The sequence below is a fragment of the Taudactylus pleione genome, unplaced genomic scaffold (genome assembly GCF_031769625.1).
Source record: "Taudactylus pleione unplaced genomic scaffold, aTauple2 ptg000050l, whole genome shotgun sequence".
NCBI lineage: Eukaryota > Metazoa > Chordata > Amphibia > Anura > Myobatrachidae > Taudactylus > Taudactylus pleione.
The window spans coordinates 1111012-1130721 of record NW_028284452.1 but is presented as its reverse complement, the minus strand read 5'-3'; the positions used below and the strand labels follow the sequence as shown (position 1 = coordinate 1130721).

General features: G+C 38.7%; 25 non-coding genes across 25 annotated transcripts; all 25 read right to left on the bottom strand.

The window, feature by feature from the left end:
• Nucleotides 1-392: 392 nt before the first annotated feature.
• TRNAV-CAC (transfer RNA valine (anticodon CAC)) lies at nucleotides 393-465 on the bottom strand. Its single transcript has one exon. It is a non-coding gene; the product is annotated as a tRNA-Val (tRNA).
• A 1208-nt stretch (nucleotides 466-1673) lies between these two features.
• On the bottom strand, nucleotides 1674-1746 carry TRNAV-AAC (transfer RNA valine (anticodon AAC)). The gene has a single exon. It is a non-coding gene; the product is annotated as a tRNA-Val (tRNA).
• Nucleotides 1747-1978: 232 nt separating this feature from the next.
• TRNAV-CAC (transfer RNA valine (anticodon CAC)) lies at nucleotides 1979-2051 on the bottom strand. Its single transcript has one exon. It is a non-coding gene; the product is annotated as a tRNA-Val (tRNA).
• A 1094-nt stretch (nucleotides 2052-3145) lies between these two features.
• TRNAV-AAC (transfer RNA valine (anticodon AAC)) lies at nucleotides 3146-3218 on the bottom strand. Its single transcript has one exon. It is a non-coding gene; the product is annotated as a tRNA-Val (tRNA).
• A 191-nt stretch (nucleotides 3219-3409) lies between these two features.
• TRNAV-CAC (transfer RNA valine (anticodon CAC)) lies at nucleotides 3410-3482 on the bottom strand. The gene has a single exon. It is a non-coding gene; the product is annotated as a tRNA-Val (tRNA).
• Nucleotides 3483-4992: 1510 nt separating this feature from the next.
• TRNAV-CAC (transfer RNA valine (anticodon CAC)) lies at nucleotides 4993-5065 on the bottom strand. The gene has a single exon. It is a non-coding gene; the product is annotated as a tRNA-Val (tRNA).
• Nucleotides 5066-5145: 80 nt separating this feature from the next.
• Nucleotides 5146-5218, bottom strand: TRNAV-CAC (transfer RNA valine (anticodon CAC)). The gene has a single exon. It is a non-coding gene; the product is annotated as a tRNA-Val (tRNA).
• A 385-nt stretch (nucleotides 5219-5603) lies between these two features.
• TRNAV-CAC (transfer RNA valine (anticodon CAC)) lies at nucleotides 5604-5676 on the bottom strand. The gene has a single exon. It is a non-coding gene; the product is annotated as a tRNA-Val (tRNA).
• Nucleotides 5677-6736: 1060 nt separating this feature from the next.
• On the bottom strand, nucleotides 6737-6809 carry TRNAV-AAC (transfer RNA valine (anticodon AAC)). Its single transcript has one exon. It is a non-coding gene; the product is annotated as a tRNA-Val (tRNA).
• Nucleotides 6810-7194: 385 nt separating this feature from the next.
• On the bottom strand, nucleotides 7195-7267 carry TRNAV-CAC (transfer RNA valine (anticodon CAC)). Its single transcript has one exon. It is a non-coding gene; the product is annotated as a tRNA-Val (tRNA).
• Nucleotides 7268-8208: 941 nt separating this feature from the next.
• On the bottom strand, nucleotides 8209-8281 carry TRNAV-AAC (transfer RNA valine (anticodon AAC)). The gene has a single exon. It is a non-coding gene; the product is annotated as a tRNA-Val (tRNA).
• A 1775-nt stretch (nucleotides 8282-10056) lies between these two features.
• On the bottom strand, nucleotides 10057-10129 carry TRNAV-CAC (transfer RNA valine (anticodon CAC)). The gene has a single exon. It is a non-coding gene; the product is annotated as a tRNA-Val (tRNA).
• Nucleotides 10130-11610: 1481 nt separating this feature from the next.
• Nucleotides 11611-11683, bottom strand: TRNAV-CAC (transfer RNA valine (anticodon CAC)). The gene has a single exon. It is a non-coding gene; the product is annotated as a tRNA-Val (tRNA).
• Nucleotides 11684-11763: 80 nt separating this feature from the next.
• On the bottom strand, nucleotides 11764-11836 carry TRNAV-CAC (transfer RNA valine (anticodon CAC)). The gene has a single exon. It is a non-coding gene; the product is annotated as a tRNA-Val (tRNA).
• Nucleotides 11837-12221: 385 nt separating this feature from the next.
• On the bottom strand, nucleotides 12222-12294 carry TRNAV-CAC (transfer RNA valine (anticodon CAC)). The gene has a single exon. It is a non-coding gene; the product is annotated as a tRNA-Val (tRNA).
• Nucleotides 12295-13354: 1060 nt separating this feature from the next.
• On the bottom strand, nucleotides 13355-13427 carry TRNAV-AAC (transfer RNA valine (anticodon AAC)). The gene has a single exon. It is a non-coding gene; the product is annotated as a tRNA-Val (tRNA).
• A 385-nt stretch (nucleotides 13428-13812) lies between these two features.
• TRNAV-CAC (transfer RNA valine (anticodon CAC)) lies at nucleotides 13813-13885 on the bottom strand. The gene has a single exon. It is a non-coding gene; the product is annotated as a tRNA-Val (tRNA).
• A 941-nt stretch (nucleotides 13886-14826) lies between these two features.
• On the bottom strand, nucleotides 14827-14899 carry TRNAV-AAC (transfer RNA valine (anticodon AAC)). Its single transcript has one exon. It is a non-coding gene; the product is annotated as a tRNA-Val (tRNA).
• Nucleotides 14900-15243: 344 nt separating this feature from the next.
• On the bottom strand, nucleotides 15244-15316 carry TRNAV-CAC (transfer RNA valine (anticodon CAC)). The gene has a single exon. It is a non-coding gene; the product is annotated as a tRNA-Val (tRNA).
• An 80-nt stretch (nucleotides 15317-15396) lies between these two features.
• On the bottom strand, nucleotides 15397-15469 carry TRNAV-CAC (transfer RNA valine (anticodon CAC)). The gene has a single exon. It is a non-coding gene; the product is annotated as a tRNA-Val (tRNA).
• Nucleotides 15470-16827: 1358 nt separating this feature from the next.
• Nucleotides 16828-16900, bottom strand: TRNAV-CAC (transfer RNA valine (anticodon CAC)). The gene has a single exon. It is a non-coding gene; the product is annotated as a tRNA-Val (tRNA).
• A 385-nt stretch (nucleotides 16901-17285) lies between these two features.
• Nucleotides 17286-17358, bottom strand: TRNAV-CAC (transfer RNA valine (anticodon CAC)). Its single transcript has one exon. It is a non-coding gene; the product is annotated as a tRNA-Val (tRNA).
• Nucleotides 17359-18299: 941 nt separating this feature from the next.
• Nucleotides 18300-18372, bottom strand: TRNAV-AAC (transfer RNA valine (anticodon AAC)). The gene has a single exon. It is a non-coding gene; the product is annotated as a tRNA-Val (tRNA).
• Nucleotides 18373-18716: 344 nt separating this feature from the next.
• TRNAV-CAC (transfer RNA valine (anticodon CAC)) lies at nucleotides 18717-18789 on the bottom strand. The gene has a single exon. It is a non-coding gene; the product is annotated as a tRNA-Val (tRNA).
• Nucleotides 18790-18869: 80 nt separating this feature from the next.
• On the bottom strand, nucleotides 18870-18942 carry TRNAV-CAC (transfer RNA valine (anticodon CAC)). Its single transcript has one exon. It is a non-coding gene; the product is annotated as a tRNA-Val (tRNA).
• Between the last annotated feature and the right edge of the window lie 768 nt (nucleotides 18943-19710).

Sequence of the window (19710 nt, the reverse complement as noted above, 5' to 3'; positions counted from 1 at the left end):
CAGAAACTGCCTCTGCGAGGACAGAAAAGTATTGCACCTGGAAGAGCCATAGTAACAGAATCCTCATAAAATCATAAAGTAAAAGTATGTTTCTGCCCACTTTCAAACTGGGGACCTTTTGTGTGTTAGGCGAATGTGATAACCACTACACTACAGAACTGCCTCTGCGAGGATGGAAAAGTATTGCACCTGGAAGAGCCATAGTAACAGAATACTCTTAAAATCATAAAGTAAAAGTATGTTTTTGCCCACTTTCAAACTGGGGACCTTTCGCGTGTTAGGCGAATGTGATAACCACTACACTACAGAAACTGCCTCTGTGGGGACGGAAAAGTATTGAACCTGGAAGAGCCATAGTAACAGAATACTCTTAAAATCATAACGTAAAAGTATGTTTCTGCCCAGTTTCGAACTGGGGACCTTTCGCGTGTGAGGCGAACATGATAACCACTACACTACAGAAACTGCCTCTGCAAAAACGGAAAAGTATTGCACCTGGAAGAGCCATAGTAACAGAATAAAAATCATAACGTAAAAGTATGTTTCTGCACAGTTTCGAACAGGGATCCTTTCGCGTGTGAGGCGAACGTGATAACCACTACACTACAGAAACTACTTCTGCGAGGATGGAAAAGTATTGAACCTGGAAGACCCACAGTAACAGAATCCTCATAAAATCATGAAGTAAAAGTATGTTTCTGCCTACTTTCAAACTGAGGACCTTTCGCATATGAGATGAATGTGATAACCACTACACAACAATAACTGCCTCTTGGGGAACGGAAAAGAATTAAACTTGGAAGTGCAATTTGCATATGGGCTTCCAAAATTATTTTTTCTACTAAGAGTAACAGAAAAATCCTAAATAAAAAGAAATTTTCTGCCCAGTTTCAAACTGGGAACTTTTTGAGTGTTAGGCGAACGTGATAACCACTACACTACAGAAACTGCGTCTGTGTCAACGGAAAAGTATTGAACCTGGAAGAGCCATAGTAACAGAATACTAATAAAATCATAATGTAAAAGTATGTTTCTGCCTACTTTCAAACTGAGGACCTTTCGCATATGAGATGAATATGATAACCACTACACTACAAAAACTGCGTCTTGGAGAACTGAAAAGAATTAAACTCGGAAGTGCAATTTGCATATGGGCTTTCAAAAATATTTTTTCTGGTAATAGTAACAGAAAAATCCTAAAATCATGAATAAAAAAATAGTTTCTGCCCAGCTTCAAACTGGGGACCTTTCGCGTGTTAGGCAAACGTGACATCCACTACACTACAGAGACTGCCTCTGCGGGGACGGAAAAGTATTGAAAGTAAAAGTATGTTTCTGCCCACTTTCAAACTGGGGACCTTTCGCGTGTTAGGCGATTGTGATAACCACTACACTACAGAAACTGCCTCTGTGGGGATGGAAAAGTATTGAACCTGGAAGAGCCATAGTAACAGAATACTAATAAAATCATAAAGTAAAAGTATGTTTCTGCCTACTTTCAAACTGAGGACCTTTCGCATATGAGATGAATGTGATAACCACTACACTACAAAAACTGCCTCTTGGGGAACGGAAAAGAGTTAAACTTGGAAGTGCAATTTGCATATGGGCTTTCAAAAATAATTTTTATGCTACTAGTAACAGAAAAATCCTAAAATCATAAATAATAAAAATGTTTCTGCCCAGTTTCGAACTGGGGAAATTTCGCGTGTTAGGCGAATGCGATAACCACTACACCACAGAAACTTCCTCTGTGGGGACGGAAAAGTATTGCACCTGGAAGAGCCATAGTAACAGAATCCTCATAAAATCATAAAGTAAAAGTATGTTTTTGCCCACTTTCAAACTGGGGACCTTTTGTGTGTTAGGCGAATGTGATAACCACTACACTACAGAAACTGCCTCTGTGGGGATGGAAAGTATTGAACCTGGAAGAGCCATAGTAACAGAATACTCTTAAAATCATAACGTAAAAGTATGTTTCTGCCCAGTTTCGAACTGGAGACCTTTTGCATGTGAGGCAAACGTGATAACCACTACACTACAGAAACTGCCTCTGCGAGGACGGAAAAATATTGCACCTGGAAGAGCCATAGTAACAGAATACTCTTAAAATCATAACATAATAGTATGTTTCTGCCCAGTTTCGAACTGGGGACCTTTCGCGTGTGACGCGAACGTGATAACCACTACACTACTGAAACTACCTCTGGGAGGACGAAAAAGTATTGAATCTGGAAGACTCATAGTAACAGAATCCTCATAAAATCATAAAGTAAAAGTATGTTTCTGCCCACTTTCAAACTGAGGACCTTTCGCATATGAGATGAATGTGATAACCACTACACTACAATAACTGCCTCTTGGGGAACGGAAAAGAATTAAACTTGGAAGTGCAATTTGCATATGGGCTTCCAAAATTATTTTTTCTACTAATAGTAACAGAAAAATCCTGAATAAAAACTAAATTTCTGCCCAGTTTCAAACAGGGGACATTTCGCGTGTTAGGCGAACGTGATAACCACTACACTACAGAAACAGCCTCTTGTGGAGTGGCAAAGTATTGAACCTGGAAGAGCCATAGTAACAGAATACTCTTAATATCAAAATGTAAAAGTATGTTTCTGCCCCACTTTTAAACTGAGGATCTTTCGCATATGAGATGAACTTGATAACCACTACACTACAGAAACTGCCTCTTGGGGAATGGAAAAGAATTAAACCTGGAAGTGCAATTTGCATATGGGCTTTCAAAAATATTTTTTCTGCTAATAGTAACTGAAAAATCCTAAATAAAAAGAAATTTTCTGCCCAGTTTCAAACTGGGAACTTTTTGAGTGTTAGGCTAACGTGATAACCACTACACTACAGAAACTGCGTCTGTGCCAACGGAAAAGTATTGAACCTGGAAGAGCCATAGTAACAGAATACTAATAAAATCATAATGTAAAAGTATGTTTCTGCCTACTTTCAAACTGAGGACCTTTCGTATATGAGATGAATATGATAACCACTACACTACAAAAACTGCCTCTTGGAGAACTGAAAAGAATTAAACTCGGAAGTGCAATTTGCATATGGGCTTTCAAAAATATTTTTTCTGCTAATAGTAACAGAAAAATCCTAAAATCATAAATAAATAAAAAGTTTCTGCCCAGCTTCAAACTGGGGACCTTTCGCGTGTTAGGCGAACGTGATAACCACTACACTACAGAGACTGCCTCTGTGGGGATGGAAAAGTATTGAAAGTAAAAGTATGTTTCTGCCCACTTTCAAACTGGGGACCTTTCGCGTGTTATGCGATTGTGATAACCGCTACACTACAGAAACTGCCTCTGTGGGGATGGAAAGTATTGAACCTGGAAGAGCCATAGTAACAGAATACTCTTAAAATCATAACGTAAAAGTATGTTTCTGCCCAGTTTTGAACTGGAGACCTTTTGCGTGTGAGGCAAACGTGATAACCACTACACTACAGAAACTGCCTCTGTGAGGACGGAAAAGTATTGCACCTGGAAGAGCCATAGTAACAGAATACTCTTAAAATCATAACATGAAAGCATGATTCTGCCCAGTTTCGAACTGGGGACCTTTCGCGTGTGAGGCAAACGTGATATCCACTACACTACAGAAACTAGCTCTGCGAGGACGGAAAAAAATTGAATCTGGAAGACCCATAGTAACAGAATCCTCATAAAATCATAAAGTAAAAGTATGTTTCTGCCCACTTTCAAATTGAGGACCTTTCGCATATGAGATGAATGTGATAACCACTACACTACAATAACTGCCTCTTGGGGAACGGAAAAGAATTAAACTTGGAAGTGCAATTTGCATATGGGCTTCCAAAATTATTTTTTCTACTAATAGTAACAGAAAAATCCTGAATAAAAAATAAATTTCTGCCCAGTTTCAAACAGGGGACCTTTCGCGTGTGAGGCGAACGTGATAACCACTACACTACAGAAACAGCCTCTTGTGGAGAGGCAAAGTATTGAACCTGGAAGAGCCATAGTAACAGAATACTCTTAAAATCAAAATGTAAAAGTATGTTTCTCCCCCACTTTCAAACTGAGGATCTTTCGCATATGAGATGAACTTGATAACCACTACACTACAGAAACTGCTTCTTGGGGAATGGAAAAGAATTAAACCTGGAAGTGCAATTTGCATATGGGCTTTCAAAAATATTTTTTCTGCTAATAGTAACTGAAAAATCCTAAATAAAAAGAAATTTTCTGCCCAGTTTCAAATGGGAACTTTTTGAGTGTTAGGCTAACGTGATAACCACTACACTACAGAAACTGCGTCTGTGCCAACGGAAAAGTATTGAACCTGGAAGAGCCATAGTAACAGAATACTAATAAAATCATAATGTAAAAGTATGTTTCTGCCTACTTTCAAACTGAGGACCTTTCGCATATGAGATGAATATGATAACCACTACACTACAAAAACTGCCTCTTGGAGAACTGAAAAGAATTAAACTCGGAAGTGCAATTTGCATATGGGCTTTCAAAAATATTTTTTCTGCTAATAGTAACAGAAAAATCCTAAAATCATAAATAAAAAAAAAGTTTCTGCCCAGCTTCAAACTGGGGACTTTTCGCGTGTTAGGCGAACGTGATAACCACTACACTACAGAGACTGCCTCTGTGGGGATGGAAAAGTGTTGAAAGTAAAAGTATGTTTCTGCCCACTTTCAAACTGGGGACCTTTCGCGTGTTATGCGATTGTGATAACCACTACACTACAGAAACTGCCTCTGTGGGGACGGAAAAGTATTGATCCTGGAAGAGCCATAGTAACAGAATACTAATAAAATCATAAAGTAAAAGTATGTTTTTGCCCACTTTCAAACTGGGGACCTTTTGTGTGTTAGGCAAATGTGATAACCACTAAACTACAGAAACTGCCTCTGTGGGGATGGAAAGTATTGAACATGGAAGAGACATAGTAACAGAATTCTCTTAAAATCATAACGTAAAAGTATGTTTCTGCCCAGTTTTGAACTGGAGACCTTTTGCGTGTGAGGCAAACGTGATAACCACTACACTACAGAAACTGCCTCTGTGAGGACGGAAAAGTATTGCACCTGGAAGAGCCATAGTAACAGAATACTCTTAAAATCATAACATAAAAGTATGTTTCTGCCCAGTTTCGAACTGGGGACCTTTCGCGTGTGAGGCGAATGTGATAACCACTACACTACAGAAACTGCCTCTGTGGGGACAGAAAGTATTGAACCTGGAAGAGCCATAGTAACAGAATACTCTTAAAATCATAACGTAAAAGTATGTTTCAGCCCAGTTTCGAACTGGAGACCTATTGCGTGTGAGGCAAACGTGATAACCACTACACTACAGAAACTGCCTCTGCGGGGATGGAAAAGTATTGAACCTGAAAGACCCATAGTAACAGTATCCTCATAAAATCATAAAGTAAAAGTATGTTTCTGCCCACTTTCAAACGGGGGACCTTTCGCGTCTGAGGCGAATGTGATAACCACTACACTACAGAAACTGTCTCTGTGGGTACGGAAAAGTATTGAACCTGGAAGAGCCATAGTAACAGAATACTCTTAAAATCATAACGTAAAAGTATGTTTTTGCCCAGTTTCGAACTGGGGACCTTTCGCGTGTGAGGCGAACGTGATAACCACTACACTACAGAAACTGCCTCTGCAAGGATGGAAAAATATTGAACCTGGAAGACCCATAGTAACAGAATCCTCAAAAAATCATAAAGTAAAAGTATGTTTCTGCCCACTTTCAACCTGAGGACCTTTCGCATATGAGATGAACGTGATAACCACTACACTACAGAAACTGCCTCTTGGGGAATGGAAAAGAATTAAACCTGGAAGTGCAATTTGCATATGGGCTTTCAAAAATATTTTTTCTGCTAATAGTAACAGAAAAATCCTAAATAAAAAGAAATTTTCTGCCCAGTTTCAAACTGGGAACTTTTTGAGTGTTAGGCGAACGTGATAACCACTACACTACAGAAACTGCGTCTGTGTCAACGGAAAAGTATTGAACCTGGAAGAGCCATAGTAACAGAATACTAATAAAATCATAATGTAAAAGTATGTTTCTGCCTACTTTCAAACTGAGGACCTTTCGCATATGAGATGAATATGATAACCACTACACTACAAAAACTGCGTCTTGGAGAACTGAAAAGAATTAAACTCGGAAGTGCAATTTGCATATGGGCTTTCAAAAATATTTTTTCTGGTAATAGTAACAGAAAAATCCTAAAATCATAAATAAAAAAATAGTTTCTGCCCAGCTTCAAACTGGGGACCTTTCGCGTGTTAGGCAAACGTGATATCCACTACACTACAGAGACTGCCTCTGCGGGAACGGAAAAGTATTGAAAGTAAAAGTATGTTTCTGCCCACTTTCAAACTGGGGACCTTTCGCGTGTTAGGCGATTGTGATAACCACTACACTACAGAAACTGCCTCTGTGGGGACAGAAAAGTATTGAACCTGGAAGAGCCATAGTAACAGAATACTAATAAAATCATAAAGTAAAAGTATGTTTCTGCCTACTTTCAAACTGAGGACCTTTCGCATATGAGATGAATGTGATAACCACTACACTACAAAAACTGCCTCTTGGGGAACGGAAAAGAGTTAAACTTGGAAGTGCAATTTGCATATGGGCTTTCAAAAATATTTTTTATGCTACTAGTAACAGAAAAATCCTAAAATCATAAATAATAAAAATGTTTCTGCCGAGTTTCGAACTGGGGACCTTTCGCGTGTTAGGCGAATGTGATAACCACTACACCACAGAAACTTCCTCTGTGGTGATGGAAAAGTATTGCACCTGGAAGAGCCATAGTAACAGAATCCTCATAAAATCATAAAGTAAAAGTATGTTTTTGCCCACTTTCAAACTGGGGACCTTTTGTGTGTTAGGCGAATGTGATAACCACTACACTACAGAAACTGCCTCTGTGGGGACGGAAAGTATTGAACCTGGAAGAGCCATAGTAACAGAATACTCTTAAAATCATAACGTAAAAGTATGTTTCTGCCCAGTTTCGAAATGGAGACCTTTTGCGTGTGAGGCAAACGTGATAACCACAACACTACAGAAACTGCCTCTGCGAGGACGGAAAAATATTGCACCTGGAAGAGCCATAGTAACAGAATACTCTTAAAATCATAACATAATAGTATGTTTCTGCCCAGTTTCGAACTGGGGACCTTTCGCGTGTGAGGCGAACGTGATAACCACTACACTACTGAAACTACCTCTGGGAGGACGAAAAAGTATTGAATCTGGAAGACTCATAGTAACAGAATCCTCATAAAATCATAAAGTAAAAGTATGTTTCTGCCCACTTTCAAACTGAGGACCTTTCGCATATGAGATGAATGTGATAACCACTACACTACAATAACTGCCTCTTGGGGAACGGAAAAGAATTAAACTTGGAAGTGCAATTTGCATATGGGCTTCCAAAATTATTTTTTCTACTAATAATAACAGAAAAATCCTGAATAAAAAATAAATTTCTGCCCAGTTTCAAACAGGGGACCTTTCGCGTGTTAGGCGAACGTGATAACCACTACACTACAGAAACAGCCTCTTGTGGAGTGGCAAAGTATTGAACCTGGAAGAGCCATAGTAACAGAATACTCTTAAAATCAAAATGTAAAAGTATGTTTCTGCCCCACTTTCAAACTGAGGATCTTTCGCATATGAGATGAACTTGATAACCACTACACTACAGAAACTGCCTCTTGGGGAATGGAAAAGAATTAAACCTGGAAGTGCAATTTGCATATGGGCTTTCAAAAATATTTTTTCTGCTAATAGTAACTGAAAAATCCTAAATAAAAAGAAATTTTCTGCCCAGTATCAAACTGGGAACTTTTTGAGTGTTAGGCTAACGTGATAACCACTACACTACAGAAACTGCGTCTGTGCCAACGGAAAAGTATTGAACCTGGAAGAGCCATAGTAACAGAATACTAATAAAATCATAATGTAAAAGTATGTTTCTGCCTACTTTCAAACTGAGGACCTTTTGCATATGAGATGAATATGATAACCACTACACTACAAAAACTGCCTCTTGGAGAACTGAAAAGAATTAAACTTGGAAGTGCAATTTGCATATGGGCTTTCAAAAATATTTTTTCTGCTAATAGTAACAGAAAAATCCTAAAATCATAAATAAAAAAAAAGTTTCTGCCCAGCTTCAAACTGGGGACCTTTCGCGTGTTAGGCGAACGTGATAACCACTACACTACAGAGACTGCCTCTGTGGGGGTGGAAAAGTATTGAAAGTAAAAGTATGTTTCTGCCCACTTTCAAACTGGGGACCTTTCGCGTGTTATGCGATTGTGATAACCACTACACTACAGAAACTGCCTCTGTGGGTACGGAAAAGTATTGAACCTGGAAGAGCCATAGTAACAGAATACTAATAAAATCATAAAGTAAAAGTATGTTTTTGCCCACTTTCAAACTGGGGACCTTTTGTGTGTTAGGCAAATGTGATAACCACTAAACTACAGAAACTGCCTCTGTGGGGATGGAAAGTATTGAACCTGGAAAAGCCATAGTAACAGAATACTCCTAAAATCATAACGTAAAAGTATGTTTCTGCCCAGTTTTGAACTGGAGACCTTTTGCGTGTGAGGCGAACGTGATAACCACTACACTACAGAAACTAGCTCTGCGAGGATGGAAAAGTATTGAATCTGGAAGACCCATAGTAACAGAATCCTCATAAAATCATAAAGTAAAAGTATGTTTCTGCCCACTTTCAAATTGAGGACCTTTCGCATATGAGATGAATGTGATAACCACTACACTACAATAACTGCCTCTTGGGGAAAGGAAAAGAATTAAACTTGGAAGTGCAATTTGCATATGGGCTTCCAAAATTATTTTTTCTACTAATAGTAACAGAAAAATCCTGAATAAAAAATAAATTTCTGCCCAGTTTCAAACAGGGGACCTTTCGCGTGTTAGGCGAACGTGATAACCACTACACTACAGAAACAGCCTCTTGTGGAGAGGCAAAGTATTGAACCTGGAAGAGCCATAGTAACAGAATACTCTTAAAATCAAAATGTAAAAGTATGTTTCTCCCCCACTTTCAAACTGAGGATCTTTCGCATATGAGATGAACTTGATAACCACTACACTACAGAAACTGCTTCTTGGGGAATGGAAAAGAATTAAACCTGGAAGTGCAATTTGCATATGGGCTTTCAAAAATATTTTTTCTGCTAATAGTAACTGAAAAATCCTAAATAAAAATAAAGTTTCTGCCCAGTTTCAAATGGGAACTTTTTGAGTGTTAGGCTAACGTGATAACCACTACACTACAGAAACTGCGTCTGTGCCAACGGAAAAGTATTGAACCTGGAAGAGCCATAGTAACAGAATACTAATAAAATCATAATGTAAAAGTATGTTTCTGCCTACTTTCAAACTGAGGACCTTTCGCATATGAGATGAATATGATAACCACTACACTACAAAAACTGCCTCTTGGAGAACTGAAAAGAATTAAACTCGGAAGTGCAATTTGCATATGGGCTTTCAAAAATATTTTTTCTGCTAATAGTAACAGAAAAATCCTAAAATCATAAATAAAAAAAAAGTTTCTGCCCAGCTTCAAACTGGGGACTTTTCGCGTGTTAGGCGAACGTGATAACCACTACACTACAGAGACTGCCTCTGTGGGGATGGAAAAGTGTTGAAAGTAAAAGTATGTTTCTGCCCACTTTCAAACTGGGGACCTTTCGCGTGTTATGCGATTGTGATAACCACTACACTACAGAAACTGCCTCTGTGGGGACGGAAAAGTATTGAACCTGGAAGAGCCATAGTAACAGAATACTAATAAAATCATAAAGTAAAAGTATGTTTTTGCCCACTTTCAAACTGGGGACCTTTTGTGTGTTAGGCAAATGTGATAACCACTACACTACAGAAACTGCCTCTGTGAGGACGGAAAAGTATTGCACCTGGAAGAGCCATAGTAACAGAATACTCTTAAAATCATAACATAAAAGTATGTTTCTGCCCAGTTTCGAACAGGGGACCTTTCGCGTGTGAGGCGAACGTGATAACCACTACACTACAGAAACTACCTCTGAGAGGACGGAAAAGTATTGAATCTGGAAGACCCATAGTAACAGAATCCTCATAAAATCATAAAGTAAAAGTATGTTTCTGCCCACTTTCAAACTGGGGACCTTTTGTGTGTTAGGCGAATGTGATAACCACTACACTACAGAAACTGCCTCTGTGGGGACAGAAAGTATTGAACCTGGAAGAGCCATAGTAACAGAATACTCTTAAAATCATAACGTAAAAGTATGTTTCTGCCCAGTTTCGAACTGGAGACCTATTGCGTGTGAGGCAAACGTGATAACCACTACACTACAGAAACTACCTCTGCGAGGACGGAAAAGTATTGAATCTGGAAGACCCATAGTAACAGAATCCTCATAAAATCATAAAGTAAAAGTATGTTTCTGCCCCACTTTCAAACTGAGGATCTTTCGCATATGAGATGAACATGATAACCACTACACTACAGAAACTGCCTCTTGGGGAATGGAAAAGAATTAAACCTGGAAGTGCAATTTGCATATGGGCTTTCAAAAATATTTTTTCTGCTAATAGTAACAGAAAAATCCTAAATAAAAAGAAATTTTCTGCCCAGTTTCAAACTGGGAACTTTTTGAGTGTTAGGCGAACGTGATAACCACTACACTACAGAAACTGCCTCTGCGGGGATGGAAAAGTATTGAACCTGAAAGACCCATAGTAATAGTATCCTCATAAAATCATAAAGTAAAAGTATGTTTCTGCCCACTTTCAAACGGGGGACCTTTCGCGTCTGAGGCGAATGTGATAACCACTACACTACAGAAACTGCGTCTGTGCCAACGGAAAAGTATTGAACCTGGAAGAGCCATAGTAACAGAATACTAATAAAATCATAATGTAAAAGTATGTTTCTGCCTACTTTCAAACTGAGGACCTTTCGCATATGAGATGAATATGATAACCACTACACTACAAAAACTGCCTCTTGGAGAACTGAAAAGAATTAAACTCGGAAGTGCAATTTGCATATGGGCTTTCAAAAAGATTTTTTCTGCTAATAGTAACAGAAAAATCCTAAAATCATAAATAAAAAAAAAGTTTCTGCCCAGCTTCAAACTGGGGACTTTTCGCATGTTAGGCGAACGTGATAACCACTACACTACAGAGACTGCCTCTGTGGGGATGGAAAAGTGTTGAAAGTAAAAGTATGTTTCTGCCCACTTTCAAACTGGGGACCTTTCGCGTGTTATGCGATTGTGATAACCACTACACTACAGAAACTGCCTCTGTGGGGACGGAAAAGTATTGATCCTGGAAGAGCCATAGTAACAGAATACTAATAAAATCATAAAGTAAAAGTATGTTTTTGCCCACTTTCAAACTGGGGACCTTTTGTGTGTTAGGCAAATGTGATAACCACTAAACTACAGAAACTGCCTCTGTGGGGATGGAAAGTATTGAACATGGAAGAGACATAGTAACAGAATTCTCTTAAAATCATAACGTAAAAGTATGTTTCTGCCCAGTTTTGAACTGGAGACCTTTTGCGTGTGAGGCAAACGTGATAACCACTACACTACAGAAACTGCCTCTGTGAGGACGGAAAAGTATTGCACCTGGAAGAGCCATAGTAACAGAATACTCTTAAAATCATAACATAAAAGTATGTTTCTGCCCAGTTTCGAACTGGGGACCTTTCGCGTGTGAGGCGAATGTGATAACCACTACACTACAGAAACTGCCTCTGTGGGGACAGAAAGTATTGAACCTGGAAGAGCCATAGTAACAGAATACTCTTAAAATCATAACGTAAAAGTATGTTTCAGCCCAGTTTCGAACTGGAGACCTATTGCGTGTGAGGCAAACGTGATAACCACTACACTACAGAAACTGCCTCTGCGGGGATGGAAAAGTATTGAACCTGAAAGACCCATAGTAACAGTATCCTCATAAAATCATAAAGTAAAAGTATGTTTCTGCCCACTTTCAAACGGGGGACCTTTCGCGTCTGAGGCGAATGTGATAACCACTACACTACAGAAACTGTCTCTGTGGGTACGGAAAAGTATTGAACCTGGAAGAGCCATAGTAACAGAATACTCTTAAAATCATAACGTAAAAGTATGTTTTTGCCCAGTTTCGAACTGGGGACCTTTCGCGTGTGAGGCGAACGTGATAACCACTACACTACAGAAACTGCCTCTGCAAGGATGGAAAAATATTGAACCTGGAAGCCCCATAGTAACAGAATCCTCAAAAAATCATAAAGTAAAAGTATGTTTCTGCCCACTTTCAACCTGAGGACCTTTCGCATATGAGATGAACGTGATAACCACTACACTACAGAAACTGCCTCTTGGGGAATGGAAAAGAATTAAACCTGGAAGTGCAATTTGCATATGGGCTTTCAAAAATATTTTTTCTGCTAATAGTAACAGAAAAATCCTAAATAAAAAGAAATTTTCTGCCCAGTTTCAAACTGGGAACTTTTTGAGTGTTAGGCGAACGTGATAACCACTACACTACAGAAACTGCGTCTGTGTCAACGGAAAAGTATTGAACCTGGAAGAGCCATAGTAACAGAATACTAATAAAATCATAATGTAAAAGTATGTTTCTGCCTACTTTCAAACTGAGGACCTTTCGCATATGAGATGAATATGATAACCACTACACTACAAAAACTGCGTCTTGGAGAACTGAAAAGAATTAAACTCGGAAGTGCAATTTGCATATGGGCTTTCAAAAATATTTTTTCTGGTAATAGTAACAGAAAAATCCTAAAATCATAAATAAAAAAATAGTTCCTGCCCAGCTTCAAACTGGGGACCTTTCGCGTGTTAGGCAAACGTGATATCCACTACACTACAGAGACTGCCTCTGCGGGGACGGAAAAGTATTGAAAGTAAAAGTATGTTTCTGCCCACTTTCAAACTGGGGACCTTTCGCGTGTTAGGCGATTGTGATAACCACTACACTACAGAAACTGCCTCTGTGGGGACAGAAAAGTATTGAACCTGGAAGAGCCATAGTAACAGAATACTAATAAAATCATAAAGTAAAAGTATGTTTCTGCCTACTTTCAAACTGAGGACCTTTCGCATATGAGATGAATGTGATAACCACTACACTACAAAAACTGCCTCTTGGGGAACGGAAAAGAGTTAAACTTGGAAGTGCAATTTGCATATGGGCTTTCAAAAATATTTTTTATGCTACTAGTAACAGAAAAATCCTAAAATCATAAATAATAAAAATGTTTCTGCCGAGTTTCGAACTGGGGACCTTTCGCGTGTTAGGCGAATGTGATAACCACTACACCACAGAAACTTCCTCTGTGGTGATGGAAAAGTATTGCACCTGGAAGAGCCATAGTAACAGAATCCTCATAAAATCATAAAGTAAAAGTATGTTTTTGCCCACTTTCAAACTGGGGACCTTTTGTGTGTTAGGCGAATGTGATAACCACTACACTACAGAAACTGCCTCTGTGGGGACGGAAAGTATTGAACCTGGAAGAGCCATAGTAACAGAATACTCTTAAAATCATAACGTAAAAGTATGTTTCTGCCCAGTTTCGAAATGGAGACCTTTTGCGTGTGAGGCAAACGTGATAACCACAACACTACAGAAACTGCCTCTGCGAGGACGGAAAAATATTGCACCTGGAAGAGCCATAGTAACAGAATACTCTTAAAATCATAACATAATAGTATGTTTCTGCCCAGTTTCGAACTGGGGACCTTTCGCGTGTGAGGCGAACGTGATAACCACTACACTACTGAAACTACCTCTGGGAGGACGAAAAAGTATTGAATCTGGAAGACTCATAGTAACAGAATCCTCATAAAATCATAAAGTAAAAGTATGTTTCTGCCCACTTTCAAACTGAGGACCTTTCGCATATGAGATGAATGTGATAACCACTACACTACAATAACTGCCTCTTGGGGAACGGAAAAGAATTAAACTTGGAAGTGCAATTTGCATATGGGCTTCCAAAATTATTTTTTCTACTAATAATAACAGAAAAATCCTGAATAAAAAATAAATTTCTGCCCAGTTTCAAACAGGGGACCTTTCGCGTGTTAGGCGAACGTGATAACCACTACACTACAGAAACAGCCTCTTGTGGAGTGGCAAAGTATTGAACCTGGAAGAGCCATAGTAACAGAATACTCTTAAAATCAAAATGTAAAAGTATGTTTCTGCCCCACTTTCAAACTGAGGATCTTTCGCATATGAGATGAACTTGATAACCACTACACTACAGAAACTGCCTCTTGGGGAATGGAAAAGAATTAAACCTGGAAGTGCAATTTGCATATGGGCTTTCAAAAATATTTTTTCTGCTAATAGTAACTGAAAAATCCTAAATAAAAAGAAATTTTCTGCCCAGTATCAAACTGGGAACTTTTTGAGTGTTAGGCTAACGTGATAACCACTACACTACAGAAACTGCGTCTGTGCCAACGGAAAAGTATTGAACCTGGAAGAGCCATAGTAACAGAATACTAATAAAATCATAATGTAAAAGTATGTTTCTGCCTACTTTCAAACTGAGGACCTTTTGCATATGAGATGAATATGATAACCACTACACTACAAAAACTGCCTCTTGGAGAACTGAAAAGAATTAAACTTGGAAGTGCAATTTGCATATGGGCTTTCAAAAATATTTTTTCTGCTAATAGTAACAGAAAAATCCTAAAATCATAAATAAATAAAAAGTTTCTGCCCAGCTTCAAACTGGGGACCTTTCGCGTGTTAGGCGAACGTGATAACCACTACACTACAGAGACTGCCTCTGTGGGGGTGGAAAAGTATTGAAAGTAAAAGTATGTTTCTGCCCACTTTCAAACTGGGGACCTTTCGCGTGTTATGCGATTGTGATAACCACTACACTACAGAAACTGCCTCTGTGGGTACGGAAAAGTATTGAACCTGGAAGAGCCATAGTAACAGAATACTAATAAAATCATAAAGTAAAAGTATGTTTTTGCCCACTTTCAAACTGGGGACCTTTTGTGTGTTAGGCAAATGTGATAACCACTAAACTACAGAAACTGCCTCTGTGGGGATGGAAAGTATTGAACCTGGAAAAGCCATAGTAACAGAATACTCCTAAAATCATAACGTAAAAGTATGTTTCTGCCCAGTTTTGAACTGGAGACCTTTTGCGTGTGAGGCAAACGTGATAACCACTACACTACAGAAACTGCCTCTGTGAGGACGGAAAAGTATTGCACCTGGAAGAGCCATAGTAACAGAATACTCTTAAAATCATAACATAAAAGTATGTTTCTGCCCAGTTTCGAACTGGGGACCTTTCGCGTGTGAGGCGAACGTGATAACCACTACACTACAGAAACTAGCTCTGCGAGGATGGAAAAGTATTGAATCTGGAAGACCCATAGTAACAGAATCCTCATAAAATCATAAAGTAAAAGTATGTTTCTGCCCACTTTCAAATTGAGGACCTTTCGCATATGAGATGAATGTGATAACCACTACACTACAATAACTGCCTCTTGGGGAAAGGAAAAGAATTAAACTTGGAAGTGCAATTTGCATATGGGCTTCCAAAATTATTTTTTCTACTAATAGTAACAGAAAAATCCTGAATAAAAAATAAATTTCTGCCCAGTTTCAAACAGGGGACCTTTCGCGTGTTAGGCGAACGTGATAACCACTACACTACAGAAACAGCCTCTTGTGGAGAGGCAAAGTATTGAACCTGGAAGAGCCATAGTAACAGAATACTCTTAAAATCAAAATGTAAAAGTATGTTTCTCCCCCACTTTCAAACTGAGGATCTTTCGCATATGAGATGAACTTGATAACCACTACACTACAGAAACTGCTTCTTGGGGAATGGAAAAGAATTAAACCTGGAAGTGCAATTTGCATATGGGCTTTCAAAAATATTTTTTCTGCTAATAGTAACTGAAAAATCCTAAATAAAAATAAAGTTTCTGCCCAGTTTCAAATGGGAACTTTTTGAGTGTTAGGCTAACGTGATAACCACTACACTACAGAAACTGCGTCTGTGCCAACGGAAAAGTATTGAACCTGGAAGAGCCATAGTAACAGAATACTAATAAAATCATAATGTAAAAGTATGTTTCTGCCTACTTTCAAACTGAGGACCTTTCGCATATGAGATGAATATGATAACCACTACACTACAAAAACTGCCTCTTGGAGAACTGAAAAGAATTAAACTCGGAAGTGCAATTTGCATATGGGCTTTCAAAAATATTTTTTCTGCTAATAGTAACAGAAAAATCCTAAAATCATAAATAAAAAAAAAGTTTCTGCCCAGCTTCAAACTGGGGACTTTTCGCGTGTTAGGCAAACGTGATAACCACTACACTACAGAGACTGCCTCTGTGGGGATGGAAAAGTGTTGAAAGTAAAAGTATGTTTCTGCCCACTTTCAAACTGGGGACCTTTCGCGTGTTATGCGATTGTGATAACCACTACACTACAGAAACTGCCTCTGTGGGGACGGAAAAGTATTGAACCTGGAAGAGCCATAGTAACAGAATACTAATAAAATCATAAAGTTAAAGTATGTTTTTGCCCACTTTCAAACTGGGGACCTTTTGTGTGTTAGGCAAATGTGATAACCACTACACTACAGAAACTGCCTCTGTGAGGACGGAAAAGTATTGCACCTGGAAGAGCCATAGTAACAGAATACTCTTAAAATCATAACATAAAAGTATGTTTCTGCCCAGTTTCGAACAGGGGACCTTTCGCGTGTGAGGCGAACGTGATAACCACTACACTACAGAAACTACCTCTGAGAGGACGGAAAAGTATTGAATCTGGAAGACCCATAGTAACAGAATCCTCATAAAATCATAAAGTAAAAGTATGTTTCTGCCCACTTTCAAACTGGGGACCTTTTGTGTGTTAGGCGAATGTGATAACCACTACACTACAGAAACTGCCTCTGTGGGGACAGAAAGTATTGACCCTGGAAGAGCCATAGTAACAGAATACTCTTAAAATCATAACGTAAAAGTATGTTTCTGCCCAGTTTCGAAATGGAGACCTTTTGCGTGTGAGGCAAACGTGATAACCACAACACTACAGAAACTGCCTCTGCGAGGACGGAAAAATATTGCACCTGGAAGAGCCATAGTAACAGAATACTCTTAAAATCATAACATAATAGTATGTTTCTGCCCAGTTTCGAACTGGGGACCTTTCGCGTGTGAGGCGAACGTGATAACCACTACACTACTGAAACTACCTCTGGGAGGACGAAAAAGTATTGAATCTGGAAGACTCATAGTAACAGAATCCTCATAAAATCATAAAGTAAAAGTATGTTTCTGCCCACTTTCAAACTGAGGACCTTTCGCATATGAGATGAATGTGATAACCACTACACTACAATAACTGCCTCTTGGGGAACGGAAAAGAATTAAACTTGGAAGTGCAATTTGCATATGGGCTTCCAAAATTATTTTTTCTACTAATAATAACAGAAAAATCCTGAATAAAAAATAAATTTCTGCCCAGTTTCAAACAGGGGACCTTTCGCGTGTTAGGCGAACGTGATAACCACTACACTACAGAAACAGCCTCTTGTGGAGTGGCAAAGTATTGAACCTGGAAGAGCCATAGTAACAGAATACTCTTAAAATCAAAATGTAAAAGTATGTTTCTGCCCCACTTTCAAACTGAGGATCTTTCGCATATGAGATGAACTTGATAACCACTACACTACAGAAACTGCCTCTTGGGGAATGGAAAAGAATTAAACCTGGAAGTGCAATTTGCATATGGGCTTTCAAAAATATTTTTTCTGCTAATAGTAACTGAAAAATCCTAAATAAAAAGAAATTTTCTGCCCAGTATCAAACTGGGAACTTTTTGAGTGTTAGGCTAACGTGATAACCACTACACTACAGAAACTGCGTCTGTGCCAACGGAAAAGTATTGAACCTGGAAGAGCCATAGTAACAGAATACTAATAAAATCATAATGTAAAAGTATGTTTCTGCCTACTTTCAAACTGAGGACCTTTTGCATATGAGATGAATATGATAACCACTACACTACAAAAACTGCCTCTTGGAGAACTGAAAAGAATTAAACTTGGAAGTGCAATTTGCATATGGGCTTTCAAAAATATTTTTTCTGCTAATAGTAACAGAAAAATCCTAAAATCATAAATAAATAAAAAGTTTCTGCCCAGCTTCAAACTGGGGACCTTTCGCGTGTTAGGCGAACGTGATAACCACTACACTACAGAGACTGCCTCTGTGGGGGTGGAAAAGTATTGAAAGTAAAAGTATGTTTCTGCCCACTTTCAAACTGGGGACCTTTCGCGTGTTATGCGATTGTGATAACCACTACACTACAGAAACTGCCTCTGTGGGTACGGAAAAGTATTGAACCTGGAAGAGCCATAGTAACAGAATACTAATAAAATCATAAAGTAAAAGTATGTTTTTGCCCACTTTCAAACTGGGGACCTTTTGTGTGTTAGGCAAATGTGATAACCACTAAACTACAGAAACTGCCTCTGTGGGGATGGAAAGTATTGAACCTGGAAAAGCCATAGTAACAGAATACTCCTAAAATCATAACGTAAAAGTATGTTTCTGCCCAGTTTTGAACTGGAGACCTTTTGCGTGTGAGGCAAACGTGATAACCACTACACTACAGAAACTGCCTCTGTGAGGACGGAAAAGTATTGCACCTGGAAGAGCCATAGTAACAGAATACTCTTAAAATCATAACATAAAAGTATGTTTCTGCCCAGTTTCGAACTGGGGACCTTTCGCGTGTGAGGCGAACGTGATAACCACTACACTACAGAAACTAGCTCTGCGAGGATGGAAAAGTATTGAATCTGGAAGACCCATAGTAACAGAATCCTCATAAAATCATAAAGTAAAAGTATGTTTCTGCCCACTTTCAAATTGAGGACCTTTCGCATATGAGATGAATGTGATAACCACTACACTACAATAACTGCCTCTTGGGGAAAGGAAAAGAATTAAACTTGGAAGTGCAATTTGCATATGGGCTTCCAAAATTATTTTTTCTACTAATAGTAACAGAAAAATCCTGAATAAAAAATAAATTTCTGCCCAGTTTCAAACAGGGGACCTTTCGCGTGTTAGGCGAACGTGATAACCACTACACTACAGAAACAGCCTCTTGTGGAGAGGCAAAGTATTGAACCTGGAAGAGCCATAGTAACAGAATACTCTTAAAATCAAAATGTAAAAGTATGTTTCTCCCCCACTTTCAAACTGAGGATCTTTCGCATATGAGATGAACTTGATAACCACTACACTACAGAAACTGCTTCTTGGGGAATGGAAAAGAATTAAACCTGGAAGTGCAATTTGCATATGGGCTTTCAAAAATATTTTTTCTGCTAATAGTAACTGAAAAATCCTAAATAAAAATAAAGTTTCTGCCCAGTTTCAAATGGGAACTTTTTGAGTGTTAGGCTAACGTGATAACCACTACACTACAGAAACTGCGTCTGTGCCAACGGAAAAGTATTGAACCTGGAAGAGCCATAGTAACAGAATACTAATAAAATCATAATGTAAAAGTATGTTTCTGCCTACTTTCA